Source organism: Neopsephotus bourkii, unplaced genomic scaffold (genome assembly GCF_033783945.1).
Source record: "Neopsephotus bourkii isolate Nb327-2 ecotype Australia unplaced genomic scaffold, CSIRO-AGI_Nbou_v1 NB_1189, whole genome shotgun sequence".
Taxonomy (NCBI): domain Eukaryota; kingdom Metazoa; phylum Chordata; class Aves; order Psittaciformes; family Psittacidae; genus Neopsephotus; species Neopsephotus bourkii.
In genome coordinates, this window is record NW_026901674.1 from 1,399,880 (window position 1) to 1,424,095 (window position 24,216).

General features: G+C 43.1%; 1 long non-coding RNA gene across 1 annotated transcript in view; it reads left to right on the forward strand.

Annotated features, from left to right (window-relative positions):
* The window catches only part of LOC133218121 (uncharacterized), a 37,271-nt gene continuing 13,055 nt past the window's right edge, over positions 1-24,216 (forward strand). The window contains exons 1-2 of the long non-coding RNA XR_009727054.1: positions 1-170; positions 4,265-4,372. This is a non-coding gene — a long non-coding RNA (uncharacterized LOC133218121). The remainder of the gene's footprint in view (positions 171-4,264; positions 4,373-24,216) is intronic.

Below are 24,216 nucleotides of genomic sequence, written 5' to 3' on the forward strand. Positions count from 1 at the left end.
CCAATGCAAAGGGAATGTTTTAGCACCGTGTTGTCTCAGTCCAAGAACTGAAATTACCGAGTATTTTTAGTAGGTATTTTGCACCACAAGTAGCCCATTAGAAGTCGGGCATTTGCAATATACCAAGAATAACTGTTAAAGGAACAAGACTTGAGCCTATTCTTGGAGGGGTAAATAACCAGGTTTGCTACAGGGGTCCAACTCATTCTGGGGGAATGTAGAGGGTGGACACAACTACCCTGGTTGAGGTTTGGGCTGTAAGGATGGCTGTGGTACTGGGGAGCTGCAGAGCTGTGTGTTATGCAGCCCTAGGCACAGGATTAAAGTTACTGCTCTGGGCATCCTATTTTCAAACTGGGTTGCAGCAATTTTAGAGGCCCAAAAATCATAAAATCATAGAATAGTTTGGGTTGTAAGGGACCTTCAAAGGTCATCTAGTCCAAATGTTGATAAAGAATGGTCACCTTTCTGGAGCCATATGCTCTATTTACCATGAAGCACTCTGCAAGGCGCTTGGAAGAAACTATCAGAGCTATAGAACTGACCTTCAAAGCTTTCCTGTGTGTCAGAATTAGCATTTTGGACTCAACCAGAATTGGATCTTTTAGGGCAGCCACCGTGTCTGGGGAGCAGAGCAAGGGACTATGCACTGATCAAAGCCAGTTTGATAGCTCCACGTGTCTGGGGTGCATGTACATAAATCTGTGTTAAACTTCCATTTGGAAAGTTTGGCTGAAATGTCTCCCCAGAGTGCCTCTTTGGACCTCTAATCCCACGGACTTTTCATACATAAAGGAGAAAGCTGTCCTGGTTCAGTGCTCAGTGAGGATGGAACTGTGAATGGGGAAGAGGATGAGGTGCCTGGGCATAGCCACTTTTCTTGTCCTCTTCTAGTTCACAACCTTGCTGGTCATTTAGAGGCTAATGCTCAAATTCACTACCATTTTTTTAAGGAGTTATGCACACAGGCCATTGTAAAAACAAGACTGTGGGATAATAGCTGTCAAATTTCAACTCATTTAGACAAAGCCTATCAGCTTGCTGAGATCCTACCATAGACTGCAGGGGCAGGAAACAGTCACAGGAGGTGTTATGATTTAAACCCAGCAATTCTCTAGGAAATACTCTATAGAGTCATTTGGGTACTAGAGAGCAAGAAAACCCCCAATTGCTTCTACCATTTGAGGAAGATTTTCTGCTTGCTACCAGAGCTGCAAGAATTTTTAAGCAGGTTGCCATGGTTTGCACTCACAACTCCAAATGATGAAGACATTATTATTATTATGAACATTTCAACTGAAAAGTGGTTCCTCCAGTGCCCAGAAGGTTATGGAGAGAGAACCAGAGAGCTTGGAGCATTGGGAACGCCATAGGGGAATATTGAAAATATTTGTTTTCCTGCACACATAATTACTGCCTTCAGAGTTACCATTAAAGAAAGCAATTTCAGACTGGAGGGTTTAAATAGGATGTGGAACCGTAACACTAGGTAATGTTAGTTAATTGCAGAGCTGTAACAATACGCGGTATTTCAGCTGCCCTAAAACATAAGTCTTAGTTGAGTAACCTTTAAGATTTGTTATTCTTTGCCTTATCATTGAGTTATAACATCATCTAGGTGGTTATCTCTGTGAGGTTTAAATTTCCAATCTATTAAAGTAATTTTGGCAATCTATTATTTCTAGGCCATTGAGGAAAGGTTAAAATGAAAATTATACCAAAGGGAGTAAGTTCTGTTCCAAGTACAGGTTGAAAACATCTCAGTAGTAGAAAGCAGTAAGGTTTCAGGGGAAAAGGCACTTATCAAGGGAAATGAAATGACTGATAATAGTCATTCAAAGTGATTTTAAATGATTTAAAGTGATTAAAGCAGCTTGAGTGAGGTAACGTGAAGAGATTCCCCCCCCCCCACACTAATGTAATGGAGAATTTGCAGTGCATGATTTAGACAGCTTCTACCTCTGATCTGGTTTTGTATGGCTGAGCTAGACTTTTAGCACTGTATTCCAGGAATAGAAAATCTCATTTTCAGGAGTGCACAGGAAGATGAGCATCCATCTTTGCACAGCCATCCACAAAATTTTAATAGAACTACATGGTGGAGGAGAACCAGTGAATGTAGGCATTTGGGAACAGCAGTGAACCCAGCTGAAGAAGCTTCTACATTAAGACCTCCTGGATACCAGCTGGACAAATCATCATCAAAACTTAAATCCATGCAGTTGTGATGGGCAGAAGCAGCAATGTTGTGCTTTAGCCAGGATAAGTGTCGTTCATCTTGACTTATGGACTGACTGACTAATGTATTCCTGTTGCGGCACTGAGGTTTTTGTCACTCTCATTCACTCAGTGTCTCCTCCTGCCCTACATCCCATGCCCATCTTTGCTGCTGGGCTTTCGATGGAGCTGATTGAATGTGGGCTTGAGCCCTGTGACTGTGAGTGAAAACGATCCCGGGAACAAACCCCATTTATACCTGTTGGTACAGAAACAGCAGCAGCACCAAAACCTTGGAAAAAACTCAAACCAAAACCCAGTCCTTAATGTTGTTTTTCCTTAATTGTTTTTTAGTACAATAGAAGCAGTTGATTTTATTAATTTTTATGGTGCTGTTGGGAAATTTAATAGCCTTATAAAAGCCAGTTTAAACCTCTCTAATTGTCTTATCTCTTCAAATAAATGCATACTCTGGGAATTTTAAAACTGGAGACTATCAACTGGATAGAGCCATTACTATGAATAATTCTGCTCTTACAGCAATACAGAGCCTCGACACAATAGACAATAGCCTCTGTGGTTCGTATGGGGGTGAATATGCCAAGGCTCACTAAAAGAGATGTTTTGTTCATTGACCCCCGTCTGCTAAGGGCTCCTTTGGAGCTGCCACGTGTGCAAAGCAAATTGCAAGGCACCCAGGCTCCTGGTAAAACAAGCAATTGCAGGGCAAGTTGTTTAGAAACAAATAATTCAGTCATTTAATGTATTTTCACATAATAAAAGTGGTTAAACACTGGGAGGGATGAATGCACGTTCAGTGAAAGGAACAACTGGTCTGGGGCCACTGAAGGTGAGGCTTAAGGAGGTGGAGGTATGGGAAGTTTTATAGCAGGGCACAGACTTTTAAGGCTGAGAGTCCCAATTTAGGCAGAGAGAAGAGGAAAATGGACACTTCAATGCAGTGCAGGGCTGAGCACCCCTGCATACCCTCAAAAATGTCACTATCTGGTCATGCAAAGTCTTGATACAGTATGGTATTTTAAAAATGTAGTATGTCAGATGTGCACAATGCAGATATAGCTGTATCTGCAATACAGGGAGAGCATGCATCACTTCCAACACAGGAATGTGTTCCCTAATTCAGTTTTCTTCTTTTTTACGTACATCCACAGAGCTACACTGTAGAGATAACCACTACATGAAAATGACTGCCAGCCCTGGTTTGCTGTGCTGCTATTTTTGTGTCTCTCTGATAATTTCAAAACCCAGCCAAGCCCTTCTAGCTCACTCTTTCCTATTGCTCACAGCAGGCAGCATGGCCCAGCTTCACCCTAGCATGGAGCCCATGTGCCCTGCGTGACCCACCAGCTCATCACCCTGGTCTCTCAGGGGTTGCCATCATCATGGGTACCCAGTCTCCTGCAAATAGGGCTTGTCTCATAATTCCTTGAGGCAGTGTTTTTCTCATAGGTCACGCTCCTGTTAAGTTATTTTTCCTTCTGATGATGTTTTTCACAGCTGCATTCCCTTTCTGAGGCAAATGAGACTTTTGAGGCAGGGACTGTAATGAGGAGGCTTTGCCTTCTGGGATCATCTCTGCTGCTGACAGAAGTTGCAAGACATATGTTTTATGCTCTTCTGCATGCCAAAAGGAGAAAAAGAGAATGAGAGCAACAGGTCCTGAATGATGTTTCTGTCTTTCTTCATGAGATCAAATGGCTCCTCACCCTTCCCAAGAGCTGGCTGGTACCAGGGCTGCTGTACATAGGCCGGAGCTGGAAAGATGTGAAAGAACATGGGGCAAATAGGTGACAAATAGTGAAAGAGGACATCCTGGGCTCACTCCGCATCCTCCAGATGTTCTTCTGAAGTTCTTGCAAAACCTCTTTGTATATAGCCCAAAGCTACGCTGTATGGGAATGGGTTGGGTTTGACCCATAACTATGACTGGTGTGGTCGCTGGTCACCCTTCTCCTTCCCCTCCTCTGCCTGCTGAGCCAACTAGCAGATACAAGCTAAATTCTTTTTTAATGATTGTTAATTTCAGAATGAAACACACCATCTGTGGCATATCCTGTTTATGTCTGCTGCTCCTCTGCAGACTGCAAACTGTTGTCTGTGTCAATGCGGAGCTTCTCCGCTTGATGAACTTCAGGTTTGTTTTCGTTGGTTTTTTCCTCATAACAGTGCAGAAAGAAAGTAAATTCCAATTGCAGGGCTATTTCTGAAAGTGTTCTTGGCACTTGTGTTGAGATCTTGTCTCAAAGAGGAAGCGTTAGGTCCACAGCTCCCAAAGGCAGATGTCCTGATGCATTCCTCATAGAGTTGGTTGAGCGATAATTCATCCAGCGACTTGTGGAGGACTCAGTGCCTCTCTTCCAGATAATTGAACTTTAATTTATTTAAATTTAATGGAAAACCATATGGAGAGGAACAGAAAGCTAATTTAAAGCACTGCTCAAAGCAATCAATATGTTAACAGATTCTTTCAACTTCTCACACTTGGTTGCTGAAAAATGTTTCAAATGTATGGGGTTTTAAACTGGTATTATGAAAACACGGGGTTTCTGGCATGTTGTATTCAAAACTCAAGAGCAAAAATAAGCCTCTGTTGTGAAAATGAAAATGTACTTTGAAAAGCACAAATTGTTTTATTAGATGTGGGAATGACAACTAAGCTATAGTTCATCCAAAAATCCACAAATCTGAAGTCTTCTCAGAAGACACATACAGATCCTAAAGGGCTCAGATCACTGGCTTTCATATGGCCCAGAAATAAAAGCAGAAAATTAGTTGTATGGATTACATGAACAGATTGAAATTGGCAGTAAGAATACACGAAGGAGCCCTTCAGTGTAAATGGATTAAGTACAGATTAGAGCAGGAGAATGTAAAAATACCAATTATGTGCTTCAAAGATGAGAAACAAACTTTTGTCAGTTTTCATATTTTCTTATTCCTTTGGCACCCCTCAAGGTCAATTTTTTCCATACTGGGTTTTGAAAACAGACTTTCAACAGATTTTTCAATGTCAGAGTATCTAATATCTCTTCATCAGGGATTGTAGTGATGGGGCAAGAGGTAATAGAGTCAAACTTAGACAGGGGAAGTTCAGGTTAGATATAAGGAAGAGGTTCTTTATTGTAAGGGTGATGAGGCACTGGAATCGGTTCCCCAGGGAAGTTGTGAATGCTCCATCCTTGGCAACGTTCAAGGCCAGGTTGGACAGAGCCTTGGGTGACTTGATTTAGTGTGAGATGTCCCTGCCCATGGCAGGGGGTTGGAACTGGATGATCTTAAGGTCCTTCAAAACCCAAGCCATTCTATGAGTCTATGATTCTATGCTTTTACTCTTAAATGCTGATCTTCAAACACTGACCGTCTCCTGTCCCACATTCAAATGCTTATACTGTTTTGCTCTCAGCAAGGCTTAATTTAATTTGCTTACACTAAGCAAAAAATCTGTAGGCAACTTAAGATCCTAGAAAATAATAAATGTCCTAATTATATTTTATCTTATAAAAACATAATGTTTTAGTGATGTCAGCGAGCTGTGAGCTTTATATACGCGGTAATTTACATTACAGTTAAATCTCCGTCAAGCTTGAAGAGTGCAAACTCTAAGAATAAGTGAAAGCCTGTTCTTTCAGCAAGTTTAATAACTTGAGCTTGTTAAGAAGGCTGGAAGCTGAAAGGAGCAGTTACTGCCTGCAATGAAATGTTAGCAACCAGTACAAAGTCTTATGGAAATTCTATAAATAGTCTTCAGTCTAGCCTCACTGAGGGCAGGTCTGACTTCTCTGTGGCTTTTAAAAAACAAATTATTCTAAGCAGCCTTTTTTTTTATTTTTTTTATTTTTTTTTTCTTTAGTAAGCAAATGATCCTGCAGCCTTTTTCATTATCAGAGGCCTGGAATTCATTTCAGATTTGCCAAGTCCTTTCCCAGAAACTTATTAACACAGTGGTACAGCTCTGCAGAGATTAATAGCTCCGGAGGAAAAAGAGCAAGTATTGGCTACAGTAGCTTTCTTTTTCTTTTCCTTTTTCCTTTTTTTTTTCTTATAATGTATTATTCTGTTTCTTCGTATCTTTTCCCCCTGGATTTGTTCTCTCTTGGGATAGTCTTGACTACAGAGCAACAGATAATGAAAATCCTGAGGTCCCGCAAATGCTGCTTATTTCTTGTGAGATCAATGTAATAGTAAAACTCGTGGATGCCAAATGAAAAGGAAAGACTCTTTTAAATAAAATGCATCATCAAGCTGGTATAATTAAAGCATTTGTTTTTCAGTGCCTAGTCTGCTGCAAGCAATTTCACCTACAGTATAACATTGAGGAGCTGGGAATTGTATTTTCTATGAGCTTTTTAAGGCCCTATGGAAAAAAATCATTATGTTCAGTAAAAAACCTTAAAGCCATTAGAATGCCAACATACCAAAGGAAGAGGACAAAGCCAGTAGCAGCATTCCAGAATGTCTGCAATGGCCAAGGCATTGTGGTGTGTGATGCCCATTTGACTGTGTTGAGAACTGATGGCTGGGTAGCTTTGACTGTCCACACCATCTGCATCCTGAAAACAGTTCTGAATACAAAGGGGGGTGGCTTCACACCTCTCCAAATGTCCCAGCCCTGCTGATTTGGTAGAAGGCAAGCAAAATGTTTCCAAGTCAAAAAGTCCTTGTGCTCTTTCAAGCAACCAGCAGCCAGAAGAACCAAATTTATTAATAGCCTAAATATGGTTCAATCAAAGTTCATCAGCAACTACTCAACAAATCTCCTTTCAGCTCCCTGTGGGGAAAACCATCTTTCAAAGCCTTTAATTTCTAACCTAAGGATTCTTTCTGTTCTCTTACCAAATCCCACCCAGAAAGCTGTAAAGATCCATCTTAAAAGAGTTTCTGTTCTTTCTTCCACAACTGTGTTTGATGGAGGGGTTCTAAAATTCAGTGTGGTGATTACAGACTTTCTAATTTCACACTTAAACATATTCAAGACCAATATATGTATCTATATCTATCTATCTTTCTATCTATATATATATATCCCCACTTGATCTTGTACTACCCTTCAAATAGATAATTTTGGTTACCCCAAGATGATCTTTACAGAAAATGATTATATCTTTCTTGGTCTTTAATCTCCTGCCTTTCTCTGTGGTACCTGAGCAGCTGAGTTAGTTGAGCCACTGGCTTCGGCTGCAAGACATGAGCCACTCTGCTGATCTTACTTTACACTCTTTCTGCAGTTCTGGTGGACCAGTGCCTACTTATATTACCCTTCTCAACTTTTAGTGGGAAATCAGGGCAGTGATAAGGGAGAATCAGTGTGAGAGCATTGCTTTATTTGTTAAGCAGAAACCTTGTGACAATAATGATGACTGCTTTATGAAATTAGTGGTGTAAGTGGTTGAAGTTATGAAAGGAGAAGGCAATAATAGGATTTTAAATGACTAATTCACATAGGATTTCAAAGGCTTACTCACAGGCTAAATTGGTCTTTGTATTTTTATATGGGAAGTAGTGAAGTGGTTTCTTTTATTTGTTCAGGTCCTCTGTTAGAGGCCTATACCCAAACATTGAGTGTCCTGTAACGTTAGACACCTGCCTTTGGAAATTGTTTCACAGCTGGAACCTCATTAAACATCGTTTGAGATTGACAGTGAAGTGTTTTGAAACACCATAGGCTTCCTGTCTGCCTTAAGCCTTCTGTCAGCTTGGCTGTATAAACATGCACAGCAGAGTGCTGATGGTCATGTACTTGGCAAGGGGAGGGTACCATGGGAAAGTAAATGTGAGGCCAGCACTGAGTCCTGATGGCTAAGTGATGAGAGATGAGACTTGGCCAGTAATGGGTCACTTGCTGTATGTCTGCACTTCCCACCTCTGCTTGGAGGGCAGTGGGTGTTGGGGCTCAAGCATCCCTGCAGCTGAGGGATGAGTTCTCCTCCTCCTCATCTTCATTCTCATCCTCTGCAGATGTGGCTTGCTCATCTCCATTCTGCTACCCTGTAACTCAATTTTGTGAGGGAAGAGGTGGATCAGAGCCTCCAAGGTGGAGCGGTGGAGACAGCATGAACGCTGAACACTGCAGACACTCAGGATGTGATGGAAGGGTTGCACAAGTCACCGCTGACTCATGATCTGAAAACTGTGCCATTTGCTGAGCCTTGTACCAAGGAATGATCATGAGCAAGGCATGGGCCTTTGAGGGATCCAACACTTCAAAATCCCTGTAGCCCACCAGCAACCAAATGTGTCTTCCCTTGCATATGTCACTTTAACCCTGTTGAGTGTTAATTCTTCAGGGCAACCATTCCACAACTTGTCCTTCAAGAGGAAAAATAATTGATGAATTTCTCATTAAGGAAATACGCAGTAAATTAATATTCACAAATATGACCTGAATAAGGTAAATGGAGAAGGACATTTGCATTGGGGCTTGCTGTTTTGGTAACACCGCTGTGATTCCCTTCATCTCCTGAGGAGGAGCTCATCCAGTTATAACCCCTTACCACGGGCAGGGACACCTTCCACCAGAGCAGGTTGCTCCAGGGACAGCTTGATTCTTTCTGGTGCAGAACTTCATCTCCTGAGAACCAGTGTCACAGAACTCAGCCTCTCCAGGTCCCAAACTTCAGCAAGCTGCTGACCTTGGGAATGTTGGGTGTGCTTCCAATAAGTGAATGCAGGTGTCTACAAACTGATAGTAATTCATAGTTGGGCAGGTACAATCACAACTGAAGTGTGGAATTCCTCCACATGCTGGCAATGTGATTAATTACCTTGTTTTTAAAGATTTAAAGCTCATTGAAAGGAAAATCACAAACCTCTGGCTCAAAGTATCATGGGGCCTCCTATAATTACACAGCTTAAATGAAAATGCCAAACATAGCAATGTTGAGCCACACAGAAGATGGGATCTTCTCTTCCCACAATCACAACCAGAGCTGTGGTTAGCTTTCCAGGCAGTTGGTCACAGGCTGGAGAGCCATGTGTGTTGTATGTGTTATCATAAGCCTTTGATATAAGCCCAAGAGGAGCATACTCAAGCCTGAAATGACATGCTGTACAAACAAAAGGATGCATATGGAGGAACACACTGGGGAGAGGAAGGGATAAAGGAGCTCTGAATCCTGCTTGCAGGTTGTGCGCACAGGACCTGGGAGCTTCACATCTCTGTGTGTACATCTGTGGCAAAGCAACGTGTGGCTCCAGGGGGCCCCCAAAATACTCTGGGTTTAGTAAATATACTAAAGTCTCTCCAGAAGGTATGGATAACATCACATAACACCGATAGTGACTTCCTTAAACTGCACATGAGATTAAAAAGAGTTTATGTATATGTGCTCCACTCAGCTATCTACAACAGAGCATATATGCAAACTCCATGTACAAACTGAAGGCAGCATGGTGCCTTGGTATGTTGGGTCCTGCCGTGCATAGAATCATAGAATCCCAGACTGGTTTGGGTTGGAAAGGACCTTAAAGCTAATCCAGTTGCAACCCCCTGCCATGGGCAGGGACAACTTCCAGTAGAGCAGGTACTTCTAGATCTCTCCTCTGGCAGGGTCAAGCCATTCCCCTTGGCCTGTCCCTACAGGCCCTTGTCCCAAGCCCCTCTCCAGCTTTCCTGCAGCCCCTTTAGGCACTGGAGCTGCTCTAAGGTCTCCCCTTCAGGAGCCTTCTCTTCTCCAGGCTGACCCAGCCCAGCTCTCTCAGCCTGGCTCCAGAGCAGAGCTGCTCCAGCCCTCGCAGCATCTCCATGGCCTCCTCTGGCCTCGCTCCAACAGCTCCAGGTCCCTCTTGTGCTGCTGCCCCAGAGCTGGATCAGGACTGCAGGGGGGGGGCTCCCTATATCACAGTAAAGGGGGAGAATCCCCTTCTTTGACCTTTCATTATGTTTATGTCTTCATTCCTATAAAGTGTTTCAAGTGCTTGTGACTCGGGCTTTTTAATGTCTTAAAGAGTGACCATGAACATTAGTAAAATAGTGAAGATAGGGTTTCTCCCGTAAACCTGCATCTACGCATGGTGTCTGAGTGCATTTACATAATTAAAACGAGGAATGCAGCATAAGGAGTAGCGCTAATGGATGACTCCCCTCACCCTTTACAACCAAAGCACCATCTGTCATTTACAAAGAAAGCTGGCTTTTCAACTAACTTCATTCTTTATTAGAAATTACTATTTTTCATTTCCATGGCACAAAGCCTGTTCTGGTTCCTAAGATACAATTTGGGACATATGAATCAAGTGGTGCAGAAAAATGACAGATGTCTGTTGAGTAGAATAATGAGTGTTGCTGGCATGTGCCTCTGCCCAAGCAATGCACTTATCTCTGGAAAACTCTGCTGAAGTTGGGAAACCCATGTGTGCCCTGACCCTCCATCTACCATATTATGTGGATTGCCTACACAGAGCAAATCCTCTCCTCCTTAATGATTTCCTTCCTATCTTCTGAACCTTCACTCTCACTTAGTCCTCACCTTCTTCTCTGAGTCCTGTTTGGACACAGAAATGCCTGCAGTCTCTCCCTGGCGTTTTCCAAGCTATATGGTTAGTTAATTCACTGTGATTTGTTGTTTTCCTCAGTGTGAGTACATGTGTTAGACTACCTGGCATAGAGAAAGATGAGGGGAGGAGAGGCTGAGGTGTGGGTCTGGAGCTGGAGCAGGGTGCTACATGGTAAAGGAACAATCAGTTCCTTCAGCATTTCTGCTCCTTTTGGGAGAAAAGGGTGGGAAAAGGAATAAACCAAGCCTGGTCTCTCCAAAGCTGACATGTTTTCAATCCATTCTCTTTGAATTTCCTGGGGGTAATGCTGCCAAGCAGAGCATCTGTCCTCAAAGCAGACAGCCAAAGTGAAGCAATGCTGTCCTAATGAAGATGACAGGAGTGATAGTTTCATCAGCAGATGAAACTGGAGACCACATTATCCTCTCCAGAGTTTAATAAAGAAATAGGTTTCTAGCTCCTTTTGTACTTTGCTTTCTACCCATAGTTCTCCTGCCTGCGCCACCTCAGTGTCACACAGGGTTTTATGATTCTTGTCAAGTAGCTCCTTGCCCTTGTTTTATGGACAGGGTGAATCACAGTGAGATTGGGATCTATCTCATGAGATCTGTGGCCACTGCTTTACAGTTGTGCACTTGGGTGATGCACAAAAGAGAGCAAGCATGGAATGCGACCTGGGCTTTCCAAGTGCCCCTGACCACCATGGATGCAGCGGATCAGAAATGCTCCATGGGCAGACCTTTACAGCACAGGCACGGCTTTCTGCAGCACCAGGAGGTTCACGTCCCTGAGTTAATATCATCGAATCACAGAATCCCAGCCTGGTTTGGGTTGGAAGGGAGCTTAAAGCTCATCCAGCTCCAACCCCTGCCACAGGCAGGGATCCCTTCCACTGGAGCAGCTTCCTCCAAGCCCCTGTGTCCAACCTGGCCTTGAACACTGCCAGGGATGGGGCAGCCACAGCTTCTCTGGGCACCCTGTGCCAGCGCCTCAGCACCCTCACAGGGAAGAGCTTCTGCCTAAGAGCTCAGCTCAGTCTCCCCTCGGGCAGGTTCAAGCCATTCCCCTTGGCCTGTCCCTACAGGCCCTTGTCCCAAGCCCCTCTCCAGCTTTCCTGCAGCCCCTTTAGGCACTGGAGCTGCTCTAAGGTCTCCCCTTCAGGAGCCTTCTCTTCTCCAGGCTGCCCCAGCCCAGCTCTCTCAGCCTGGCTCCAGAGCAGAGCTGCTCCAGCCCTTGCAGCATCTCCGTGGCCTCCTCTGGCCTTGCTCCATGGTGGGGGTCTCACAAGATATCTATCCTGATAATTAGCATGAAAAGTCAAAAGAAAAGAGCCAGGTGTTTCCAAACCTGTTCAGCAGAGATTCTGCCTTTGACTGTGACAATTTAGCATATGAAATGAAAATGTCCATACCTGGAACTCGAGTTTAATTTCTGAGTTAAAGAAAATCATCATAGGAAGAAGCTATCTCAGAAGAGAACAACTGGTTTGTGAAAACTTTGCCATCAAGCTGGTCCATACAGGCTGGAATAGTGTTAGATTGAAAGGATAGATATCTTGTGAGACCCCCACCATAGAGATATCTATCCTTTCAATCTAACCCTATTCCAGCCTGTACGGACCAGCTCAATGGCAAAGTCTTCCATGAGTGCAACTTTTCCATTGCTGTTCCCAATACTGGAGCCTTCCTCATTCCCTGCTTTCTGCTCAAAGCGGATGGTTCTTGTAAGACACAGCAAGAAATTCCTGTGGTGGTGTTTCCAAGTGCCAGCACATGTGGACTGCGCTCTGGGTACATATTTTTACTGTTTCCATTTCAGCATGATTTAAGGCTGTGGGGAAAACAGTTACAAAGGGTGAGGAAAAAACCCCAAACTCTCCAAGACTGCTGTGGCTGGGCAGCTTAATTTCATACTTAGCAATTACAATGTGCACTGAGATAATTAGCCTGAAAAGTCAAAAGAAAAGAGCCAGATGTTTCCAAACCTGTTCAGCAGAGATTCTGCCTTTGATTGTGACAATTTAGCATATGAAATGAAAATGTCCATAGCTGGAACTCGAGTTTAATTTCTGAGTTAAAGAAAATCATCATAGGAAGAAGCTTCTCAGAAGAGAACAACTGGTTTGTGAAAACCAGCACATAAAAGGCACAGTTCAGTAAAAAATTAATGAGTTTTGCCCTCTGTAGAATTTAAGCCCTTGCTACAACAGAAAGGCCATTGGAGTCTATGATAAACTATTACTGCGCACAAAGATAAAAGCAAAACCACCCCATACTTTTGATCTATTTCTGTTTTGAGAAACAGAAGAAGTGTGTATGCCATCCATGTCCATCAGTGAATCTGAAGGAAAATATACAGAAAAATTATGATATTTGAAGGTTTTCAGCTGAATTTTCAGTGTTTCTGATTTTATTTCAATACTGGACTAGGATGAAGTCAGCAAATGACACCATGAATTACTCTGGCTGAAGATCTTATCCCATTTGTTTATATTTGTTTGTGGATGTCCAGTTCCCAGGAAGCAACCAAAACGATTGTAGGAGGATTGAGAAAGGAAGGAGGTAATTATGAGAGAAGCAGCTAATTGAGATTCTAGACTATTGGAAAATCCCAATGCCACAGAATATGAAAGGGCAGGTAACTAAGAAACTGTCAAATTAAATTTACTTTCCCCTTTAGCTTTCCAAGAAAACCTCTGCAGCCACAGCACATTTCAGACCCAGAGGAAAACTGCATGGAAATATTAGGTGCACTGTAGAGAAAGGCCTTATTTAAGTGCTTTCTCAAGAGCACTAGACTATTGCTCTGAAACACACAGGTATCTTCTAACTGCCAGAATAGAAATCAGTAGAACACCAGCACATGCAGCAATTATGTGATAATCCACCCTTATGTGGACATACAACAGAGGCAGAGTTGCTCTGAGTCCTCTCTGCGGCTGACCTCTCATACTGCACTGCTGTAATCCAATACTTCATGTGAAACGTGTGGTCATGAATAAAATCTCTCTGGAGCGGTCAGGGAGAGGGATGTCTGTGAGTCTGCCAGAAGGAAAGAGGTTACCATGTTCAGAAGTCTTTATTATATTATCTAAGTGACTACTGGGAGAGCTGGTTATGTCCTACCCAGTGACAAGCTGATGTCAGATCTCACCCTCTGGCCAGCAAGGCACTGATGTATCTAATCTCCATGTCTGTGAGCTGTATTAATCACTTCCCAGCTGGAATCAGTGACTGTAGGATCATAATGCAATGGTTCACTGCAATGTCACACATTGTGATACGATTTCCTTTCTAACAACATCCGTAATTCAGGCACAATTCTTACTGGTTTATTTTCCTCATAAAATACCCTACTGAGCAGTTTCCACATATGGCTGAAGTTACCTGGAAGGATTTTTGTAATAAACAGTTGTGTGATGACATAAAAGTCTCTTGCAGCTACAATTACTCTGCACAGATCACAGTCCTCAAGCAAATTGTTCTTGTTTTCAATCTTCCCTTCTCTAAAACATGTATACCTAGATTTCTATGAGCCAGCTAACAAAGTCCATTTGAGGGTCAACCCATCCCCTAAGCAAAACTGATCCAGATCTAAATTTAGCAGCTCCTGGTATGCCTTTTTAGACATTTGCAGTTCCTAGTCCCATTTCATCTCATCCCTCTCATCCTTTGCTCACAGCTTCCTGTCAGCCACTGCAGTCTCTCTCATCACTGTTCACTCTACCCAGGGTCTTCTTTTCTGTCTGCTGCTCAATCTCATCACAGTCAATGCCTCTTCTCCAGAGCAGCCCATCTGACACAAGTGTGCTACCTCTGTCTTGGAGGCTTTTCATTAGTGAGTCTTCCCCAGTGCTCAGATGAGCTAGAATGATCACAGAATCCCAGACTGGTTTGTGTTGGAAGGCACCTTACAGCTCATCCAACCCCTGCCACGGGCAGGGACCCCTTCCACTGGAGCAGCTTGCTCCAAGCCCCTGTGTCCAACCTGGCCTTGAGCACTGCCAGGGATGGGGCAGCCACAGCTTCTCTGGGCACCCTGTGCCAGCGCCTCAGCACCCTCACTGTAAAGAAATATTAAGCTTTCAGTCCCTCCCTCCCTGGCTGGTTGTCTTCGTTCCCCACCATGCCCACATTCACTGTAGCCCACCTTTGCTCTATCACCCACTACTTTCTCCTGCTTAGTGAGTGACAAATACTTCTTTAAGTTCTGTACCAGTGTCCTGGTGCTGCTGTAACGTGGCTAGTCAACTCACGGACACCACATCACTCAACCAAAGGGGTCAATGTTTTATTAGGGGATACCAATGAGGATAGGCAAAAGGGTAGCAGCCTCAGCCTTTAGTATCTTTAAACTAATTTGCTATTATTATCTTGTCTAATGATAAACACCCCAGATGCCTAGCAAAACTGAGCATTGCTCCCACTATAGCAGAATGTAGGTGGTACACCCTCCAGATCGCTGCAGCTCCCAGATCAAAGATAGCTGAGAAAGACTGATGGATGCGAATTCTTTCTTCATGTATAGCTGAATGAAACTGCGCAAGTAGAACCAATTTGCTTTGCAATACTAGCGAATAATGTGATTCATGGAACTAAAAACATCTGCAAAGGACATTCTCTTAGACCCTTGAAGAAAAGTGCTGAGACTACAGTGTCTACTGGTGTGTACGCATTTCTCTGCATTTGCAAACAGAATTTTCCCTTCTGTGTTTTTTAGATATTGAAGTCAATACTGAATTTTGCCAAGTAGAACTTGCTCTTTTACTGGCATTTCTTTGCTGTTGTTCAAACTGCTGTTGTCTCATCCTACTTGGTTAAAGCTTCTGAATTCCCTGTGAGGCAGGAGAGAATTAGCTTCATTTCTCAAGGAATACAATTGAGATTCAGAGGTGACTTATCTAAGGACATGAAGTAGGAGAAAAGTAGGTACAGAAGAAGATCCAGACCACCTGAAGACCAGACCTGTGTCAGAACACTTAAACTTCTTTTCTGGGAGCAGAAACTGGACTTGGAGCTGTAGAATATCTTGTTTTATTATAGAGCAATTGATATAGAGAAATATTTTCAGAGAAAATTAATGTTTAATGAATTGATAAAAAGAAAAGCTGCTTTTAAAATAGCTTCTGCCTCCAATTATAGTAGGAGAGGAAGAAGACTCATGAGCTTCTTTGGGAAAATTCTGTTGTCCTTTAGTTTGAATCACAACAGAATTCAAACCCTATGGGAATACAGCAAGACTTATTTATATACAAATAGTTATTTATACAGTATTTATTCTATTCTGTGAAAATACTTACTAAGACTTGTCTTCATAACCATCTGTTTCCAAACAGAATCCACACGAAATGCCCCAACATTTATTTAGATAAATGTACGTGCTTTCTAGCTTTCACTGGTCATACAGGCAAAAAATAATTGGATGAAAATGCATCCCAATTTGATTAGTACAAAAATATAGCCTATTTGTACTCTGTTATTCAGAAGCACACACTGAAATACGGGTCACCATCAGACACAGATGAGTGTAATTTCTGGTATTCCAAATCTATCAGTGCAATATAATTCGGTTTTATTTACTTTTATTTTTTTTTGCAGGGCTGTGTAGAAATATTATCAGTCTGAACTACTCAGATTCAATTCTGACATTCAAAACTCATGGGGAGAAATTAATCCCCGCAATATTTTCACAGGCTTTGGAGGACAAAGCAAACACAATGGGTCACATTCAAAGCACATACTGTGAGAGCAACACGTCCTATTTAGCTTCAAGCATCGAAAATGTATTTATCTGCATTTAAGCTCAGTTTCTAAGCTCTTCATAAAGTCCATAGAGAGAAACTTCCCTGGGGCCATTTCTGCTAGTCTTTTCTTCTTATTGACTCTAAAAGAAGCCTAAATGAACCTAAGGTCTTGAACATTGATCACCTGACACTGGAAAGATCACCCCCTTTGTCAGGGGCAGAGGTGTAAGTGCCGTAGCAGCTCCTCTTCCTGAGCATCAAGAGAGATGGGACAGCTGGTACCAGCATGATCCAGCCCATTTTTCACTCTCCCAACCTTTGATGCTATGGGATAGTCACCATGCTGCAGCATGTGGCCATAAGGATTCACAAGAACAAAATCTGGACCATCAGGGCATTTTGCATGTTGCAAAGTAGAAGAGCAGGAGAGCTGATAGCCTCACAGTCATAGAATCATCATAGAATCTCAGACTGGTTTGTGTTGGAAGGGACCTTAAAGCTCATCCAGCTCCAACCCCTGCCACAGGCAGGGACCCCTTCCACTAGAGCAGCTTGCTCCAAGCCCCTGTGTCCAACCTGGCCTTTAACACTGCCAGGGATGGGGCAGCCACAGCTTCTCTGGGCACCCTGTGCCAGCGCCTCAGCACCCTCACAGGGAAGAGCTTCTGCCTAAGAGCTCAGCTCAGTCTCCCCTTGGACAGATTAAAACCATTGCCCTTGTCCTTGTGCCTTCCTCCAATGGCTCTTTAGGGTGCAATTAGGGAACTGCATCAAGGTTTTCAGGAGGTTTCCCAGATCCACCTTGATCATGTCTTCACTTGATGAAGACTTTCACACAACCCTTTCTCCAAACCTAGCCAGAGGCTTGGTCTGTTCATTGGAGATGGGGGAAGAGGTCTATGATTCAGTGGAGCAGTGGGAGTTGCACAATCTGTGAGTTCCCACAGGTCACATTTGCGACAGGAGTAAGCCAGATGGACACAGACTGCTCTCCACGGGCTGGAAAACAGTGTCTGGATTGTGCAATTGGGGTGCCTGTGATGGCGAGTATTTGGCCATGATGCAAGAAGGCACACGCAAGAGAGGACTCATCCCAGGAAGCTCATGCAGTCACCCGAGGGTCATCTGTTGCTGAATGTTGTTATCACGAGAGACAATAAAACCTGCAAATCCAAACCAAATCTCCTGTGCTGCCTAGGTGGCAGGAGCTGCTGGGGACTGTGATGTGCTCCTTGGTTTGGAAAGCAGCAATATCAGTATCTAGCAGGCAAAGAGGAGCAAAGGAGCTTCTCAATATGGGAGCAGCCTTGCTCCATCTGTGTCCTCTCCTTCTAACCTGTTTGGATATTTCCATTTGGCTTTTTGCAAGCACCAATATGTTGATTTCTCTTTCTCCACTGTCAATGATATCTAGCATCTCTGACTATGGAGTCTTTCTGTATCTTCTTCCCCAACCCAGATTTGACCTCTTTCTGCAAGACAACAGTTTGTTCATAAAACACTTCCTTCCTAAGCCAGTTCCTTATTTTGGCAGCTGCTTTTCTCTTTCTGTCTGCTTGCCATGGTGAAAAAAAAATCACTGCAGACTTTGTGTGATGGTAGAAACCTTCACAGTTCTGCTTTTTAGTTTCAAGCCTAGCACTGCCTCCTCCAGCAAAGGGAGATCACCCTTGTGGGAATCCCTCAGTTTACCCTATAGATCTTTCCAGTCTTTTCATTTGGGGTGAAAACTGGACTCCCATCTTGAGAAAGGAGCTTTGGTTCCTTCCACCCCATAGGTAGGTTCCCACCTTTGGGCCCTACACTATAAAGTCATCTCAGATCAGTTCTATAAAGCAAAGTTTTCCTCCTAAGGTTGCAAACACCCCAAGTGAGAGAGGGTGACACTTGAGACAAGCAGGAAAGTGAACAGAAAACCAATTAAAAATAAACGGTCCCTGGAAAACAGCTCAGGTTTTTAGACATCCTTAATTTGGCTCCTTAATCTCTTTTTCCAGGCTGAAAAATTCCCCCAGTGAGAACCGTGTCTCAGACATCAAATAGTTCCCCACAGCCCTGCCTTACTGAATGTCTCGGAGAAAGCCAAGCACTTCGGAAACAGGAGCAGTAATGTGGCCAGGAATTACATTCCATCTCCTGAATACCCTTTGCCACACTGCAGACAGTGTCATTTTGCCTTATTTTGGCAAAAATAGAGATACTAAATATACTCCTCACCTAACAAAAGACTGCTATCAGCACGTGTCAAAGTAATGAAGAGGGAAGACATAAGGAAATGGCACTAAGCTCTATAGTGTTCTTTGCAGTTAATTGGATAGCGGGAGCACACGCTTGGGGATGTATCCTCAACTTTTAGAGCAGTGCATGGAGAATTAAGCATTAAGAGGAATAGGAGACATCATGAGGGAAAACAAAAAGCTTGGTGTATAGCTATGAAAATGCAAGTTTAAGTACAGTGGCTGCCAGCAGAGACATAATGAGGTGAACTTCTGGCCTTATCACCAAACTCTACTGTACACTGTGCCGTTAAAAGCAATCTCCTACTGAAGATGAATGCCTGCCTCATATTAAGCTGTTTAAGTGGTGCACTGTAATTATGCTTACAGATGTCTCAAGAATACATATGTAGTAAACTGCAGGTCTTTAATTATAGGTAAGCCTGCCTACGGTGCACTTTGCTCCACTGCAAATGAGACTGGGCTGACATGGGAGCGACCTTCGAAAGCCTGTTTGAGGAAGCTGCTTTCCTGCCATGATCTTTAGTCAGTCGCAATGGTAATGACCCTCTTTAAAGCACTTCCTTGCCCCTGTGCAATAGTAAACCTCTGGCTTTCCGTGCAAGAGATGTCTTGGGAATGTCACTCTGGCAGGATGGAGGCACATTTAGCTCCTGGTTCTTCTTGCTGTATGGCTGCATACTCACACCAGGGACTGGGCCCTCGGGGAAAGGTAACAAAAATAGGGATGAATTTTCCTATCCCACTCCACACCCAGACCCACAGCTCTTTGAACCTGGTGCTTCTTTATTTTTACCATATTTTCAGATGCACTTACCTCATGAGCCTCCTGCCAATGGGGAAAATTGGCAGTTGTCAGAGCAGGTATCACCCTTCCTTCTCTTCTCATGCTTTTCTACCTGCTGAATGAATCCAGCCTGGAGACACGTTGAGTGCAAAGAGGGAGCAGTGGTAATTACATGACATGTGGCATTATTATTATTGTTTATTTGATTCAACAAGAAAACCACCCTCCTCATCCTGTCATCTGCTTAGGTTCTTGCACCCTTTCCCAGAGAATACTTCTTCAGCGCAATGTCCCTGGCTATGCATGAGCATGCAAAACCATCAAGAGTGGAATTAAAATGCATTAACAAGAGCAACAACATCAGCATGCTTAAGAAGCTGGTTAACTAAGAGCAGGGGCTACGTTAGATATGGCATGTGAAGTGTTTCCTGTACATCCAGTTAAAACTTGGCACTCAAATATTGTGCCTCTTTTAAATGAATTTATACTTCTGTTAGCCTGCAGAGCACACTTACTCGACAAAGAAACTCAGAATTCCTGCATTTTCTGTATTGTTTTGAAGCTTGTGCTCAGACCAGGGGATGGAGTTGGGAAGAGAGCTCCTGTACCAGCCCAGATGTTTCTCTGTGGCTGCTGTACCTCATCCATCAGAGCACAAAAACGGACAAGACTGAATTTACTTTTCACTTTCTTCTAGTTTTCTAATTGTAAATCAAGGGACTCAGGATGTAACAAGTTCATTAAGAGGATTAAGCACTTTTTTATTAAATTAATTAATTAATTAATTAATAGATATTTGGAGACGGCAAATGCTATACAAGTGTCAAGAATGCATTGCTCATATGAAGGTATTTTGTCACTTGGAAAGCACTCTGAAATGATACCTTTCCCCTCTCTTGGGTTAGCTGCGTGACCCACAGATGTGGCAGATACCCCTTTATTTTGCAAAGAAAGGGACCCACACTCAGTACCTGGTTTTGTCCCTACCATTGATTTCCCTCTAACTGAGCAGCCCCGCAGGGGGAGAATCTTTCAGGTTGTAAAATTGTACAACTCATTGTGATGCTGCAAAGCAACAGGGAGGAAAACCATTTCAGTGGGTTTCAGAGAGATGGGCAAAGTGAAGTGGACACAAAGAAGGTGTTAGCTGGATGGCTGGAAGCACAGGGCTGTGCAGCCAAAGTGATGGGAGACACAGTTTTGGGGGTTATATGGTTTTATACTTTCCAAGGCAGTAAAAGCCCTATCTGAGGACTGGTTAGAGAGGCTGGACTACTGAAGTGAAGGCTAAGTCAGGATCCTGCTCACGGAGCAGCATGTAGAAGCAATAATCGTGACACAAGAGGATTTCATACCTATTGAGAAACCATCTACCAGCTCACCATGTCAGCTAGAAGAGTAATAGTGGCAGCTCACAGCGATGTGCTCCTGCCTGTGGCAAACCCATCATAATGAGTCTGTAGCTGGGGGGAAGTTATCATAGCGGTCTCTCCTTTTATTAAAAGAAAATAAACTAATAAACAGGAAGGAGACACATGTGGATAGACCACAGTAGATGGAAAGGAAAGGGGGAAAAGGTTAAAGGATGGTTAACAAGTTTAAATGTGAGTGTTTCCAGACTCTCTTGGAACTGGATGAAAGGCGCTGATGTCCTCCAGGCTATTCTCAGTGTTTTTGGTTAAGGGCTGAGAGGAGCATTATGTAAAGTATGCTTCCCTGAAACAGTTTCACTGTTTCACCATTTCCTGACCTTAAAAACCAGAATAATATAACTATTTTCATTGATTGGGCATAGTGATGTCTATTGATAACTTGGGGCTAAGGCCTTGCCCATTGAAAAGGCCCTGAAAGTGATGCATAATCAGAGGGGCCACGTCTTTCACTAGATTGGGTTATCTCCAATACCAGAGTATTGGAGAGTATTGAGATATTGGAGTATTCTCAGTGTGAAACTTCTGTATTTCGTGTCACTTCAGTCCATAACAAGTGTTAATCTTTACTGGTTGCTAATGGAGGAAGTGTCTGTAGCAGATGGAGAAGGGCAAGTCTAAATAATGAGGCCACTGATGGGACACAAATGCTTAGACTAGACACATGACTCATGTCTCACACTGGCTTTTATACTGATATATATATATATAGTACTTAATCTACAGTAGATGGATATGAACTTTTTAATTCATAGGAAGACATTCCCTACACTTCTCTTTAACCTGAGAAAAGTTAACTTCTTTAACCTGACAATTTGACTTCTCATTTCCCTGAACTACAGTTAACATGAGACAATTATACATGTGAGTCACAGAAGCAATCGTGGGATGGAGACCTGTGCTTGCTCTCCTGCTTCTGGCAGAAAATGATAATTACTATGTGGAAAATCAGTTAAAGGACAAAGGCAATGAAACCTTCTGTCTTCTTGGCATTTGGGAAGTTATTCTTCAGGATATCACTGCACTCATGAGTGAGACTGGGTTGCATCTGAAAACAAAGAAGTGACGGGGCAGTTTAGCTACCATACATTGTCTTTTAAAATGAGATTTTCTCTTTCAAGTTCAGCTTTCCTGTGGATTTGCATTATAAATAGATCTCCCTCTCCCTGTTCGTTCCTTGCCTGTTGCAGTCCTGGTGACCTGAAGTTGTAAATAACTCAGGAGCTTTACATCTGGTGTTGCAGTGAACCATAACTGGTTTTTTTTCCCCTGTACCTGGACAACAATGGAGATTTGGAAAAAAAAACCCACATCATTATGTGCCCACAGTTTTTTCTATGTAGGAAGTTGCTGTAATGCCAGCTCTGCTCATTATGTTTAACAGATACACTAAAAGCATTGGCTGTTAACAGGACAACTAAAAATTCCTTGGCAGACAGAGCTCCCTGGCATTTACCTTCCTTAGCATGAGAAGGCATGTCCAGAAGCTTTCTGTGTTCAAGACTTTATGATCACAAAGTCATCTGCAGATATCTATAAAAGTAATGAACCATTTGCATATATCTCCTGTACAAAACCATTTTCATTTAAAGCAGAAATGAGCTGGAGAATGGTCCAAGTCATGCTTACAGTGCAGATGCAGGAGTAGAACTTAGAAGATTTTTATGCTTCACTGGAGTTTCTCCTTAGCCTGCTTATGCTTAAGAGGAGATGATTCTCCTACCTAGGGAAATAGTAAGTAGTTCTTCAGCAGTTCACGCTGCGTGTGGCTTTCTGAAGTTCAGATTGGAATGTGAGTAAGCACTACCTTGGAATGAAAAGTCTAGTCTGGACACCTCATCAAAATCAAGGAGCTTGTCGTATGGGAGTTTTCAGTTCAAGTCCATCTGTAATTTCATCTTCAAATCTGCAAGCTCATGGGTTATGAAGTGACAGAATCCAAAAATGCCTGCAGGTTTTCAAGCTTCAGCCTGCCTTTATTCTCACATCACTTCTCATGGAAGTCAATTGAACCTTCTAGCTTCCAGAAGCACAGGGAAAAGCCTTGTGTCTAACAGGGTTTGCTATCAATCAACTGAGATATGGGAGGTGGAGATTCAATAGAAACTTCAGAGCTGAGACACATCCTATAGATATCACCTCCAGCTGGGCTGTGCCTGGAGTTTCTCTCCCTTCCCCACTTGAATGCAGGCTGCAACCAACTGGGGGAGCTGAAATGAGGAACGCAAACATATTATGTTCATTCTGTATGAAGTTACCCTTCTTTAGTTAAACCGAATCTCTTCTCCTTGTCTCCATCATCATTTGTGCAATTATGTATGGTATTTTAGCCATGGTTTAAGTGAGGCAATGGCTTTTAGGGGGAGAGAGTTTATGTTATACTGGATTGCTGTAAAAGAACAGATAAGCACCCAGGCACGCAAGGCCAAATGGTCACAAAGGAACTGCTTATTTGTAAAGCTTGCCCTTTCTCCAGCTTTGCTAGTTTGTCTAATAAAAGTATTTTTCCTTCAAAAACTTGGCTGCCCCTGAAACGCTACACAGAAGTCAGGGAATGGCAGTCTGGATTCCCACTCAGAAGGGGCTCATGGGCAAGTTTTGAAGAGCTGGAATACCAGCCACAGGCATGAATTATGTGTAGGTCGCATGGACTCAGATAGGAGCAGGTCTGGCTTTTCTGGCTGCAGACGTTCAAGACCTTTCCTTGGCAGTGTTACAGGAGCAATATTTATGCAAGGATGAAGCACAACTTTGTCAAAGCATTTGCACAAATGAAAAGCTTTGGTTTTCCTTGCTATTATTTATAATAGCAGACTGGAAAAAATACCCCAAAACAAGCCAAAGCTGGTTTTCCTGTGAAGGAATTTTAATTGGTGCTCATGGCAGGACTACACTGTGGGTCCTTTCTAATGGATGCAGGTTCTGGGTTTCTTCCTCAGACACTAGACAAGTAGTTTGTTACAAGTTTTAGCTGAGGAAAAGCAACACGGAAGAGTGGTGAGCTCTTAGGCTTGGCATACTTACTGTCTTGCTTTACCTAGTTAAAGAGTATCTTGCCATCTCCCTGTTAGTGCAGTCCCCCATACAGTTCTTCAGTGACTGCAGATACTCCCAGTATAGATACGTGATGAGCTGCTTGGTATCACCCTTCTCAATGGGTACATCAGCTCCCTGAAGATCTTGCTCAAATATTCATGCAGCTGTCTCATGGACAGGATGGACTTGAAGGTGACTGGTTTTGCCGCAGTATCCCGGTATAATTACGTAGAGTGGTTCTAGCCCATCCCT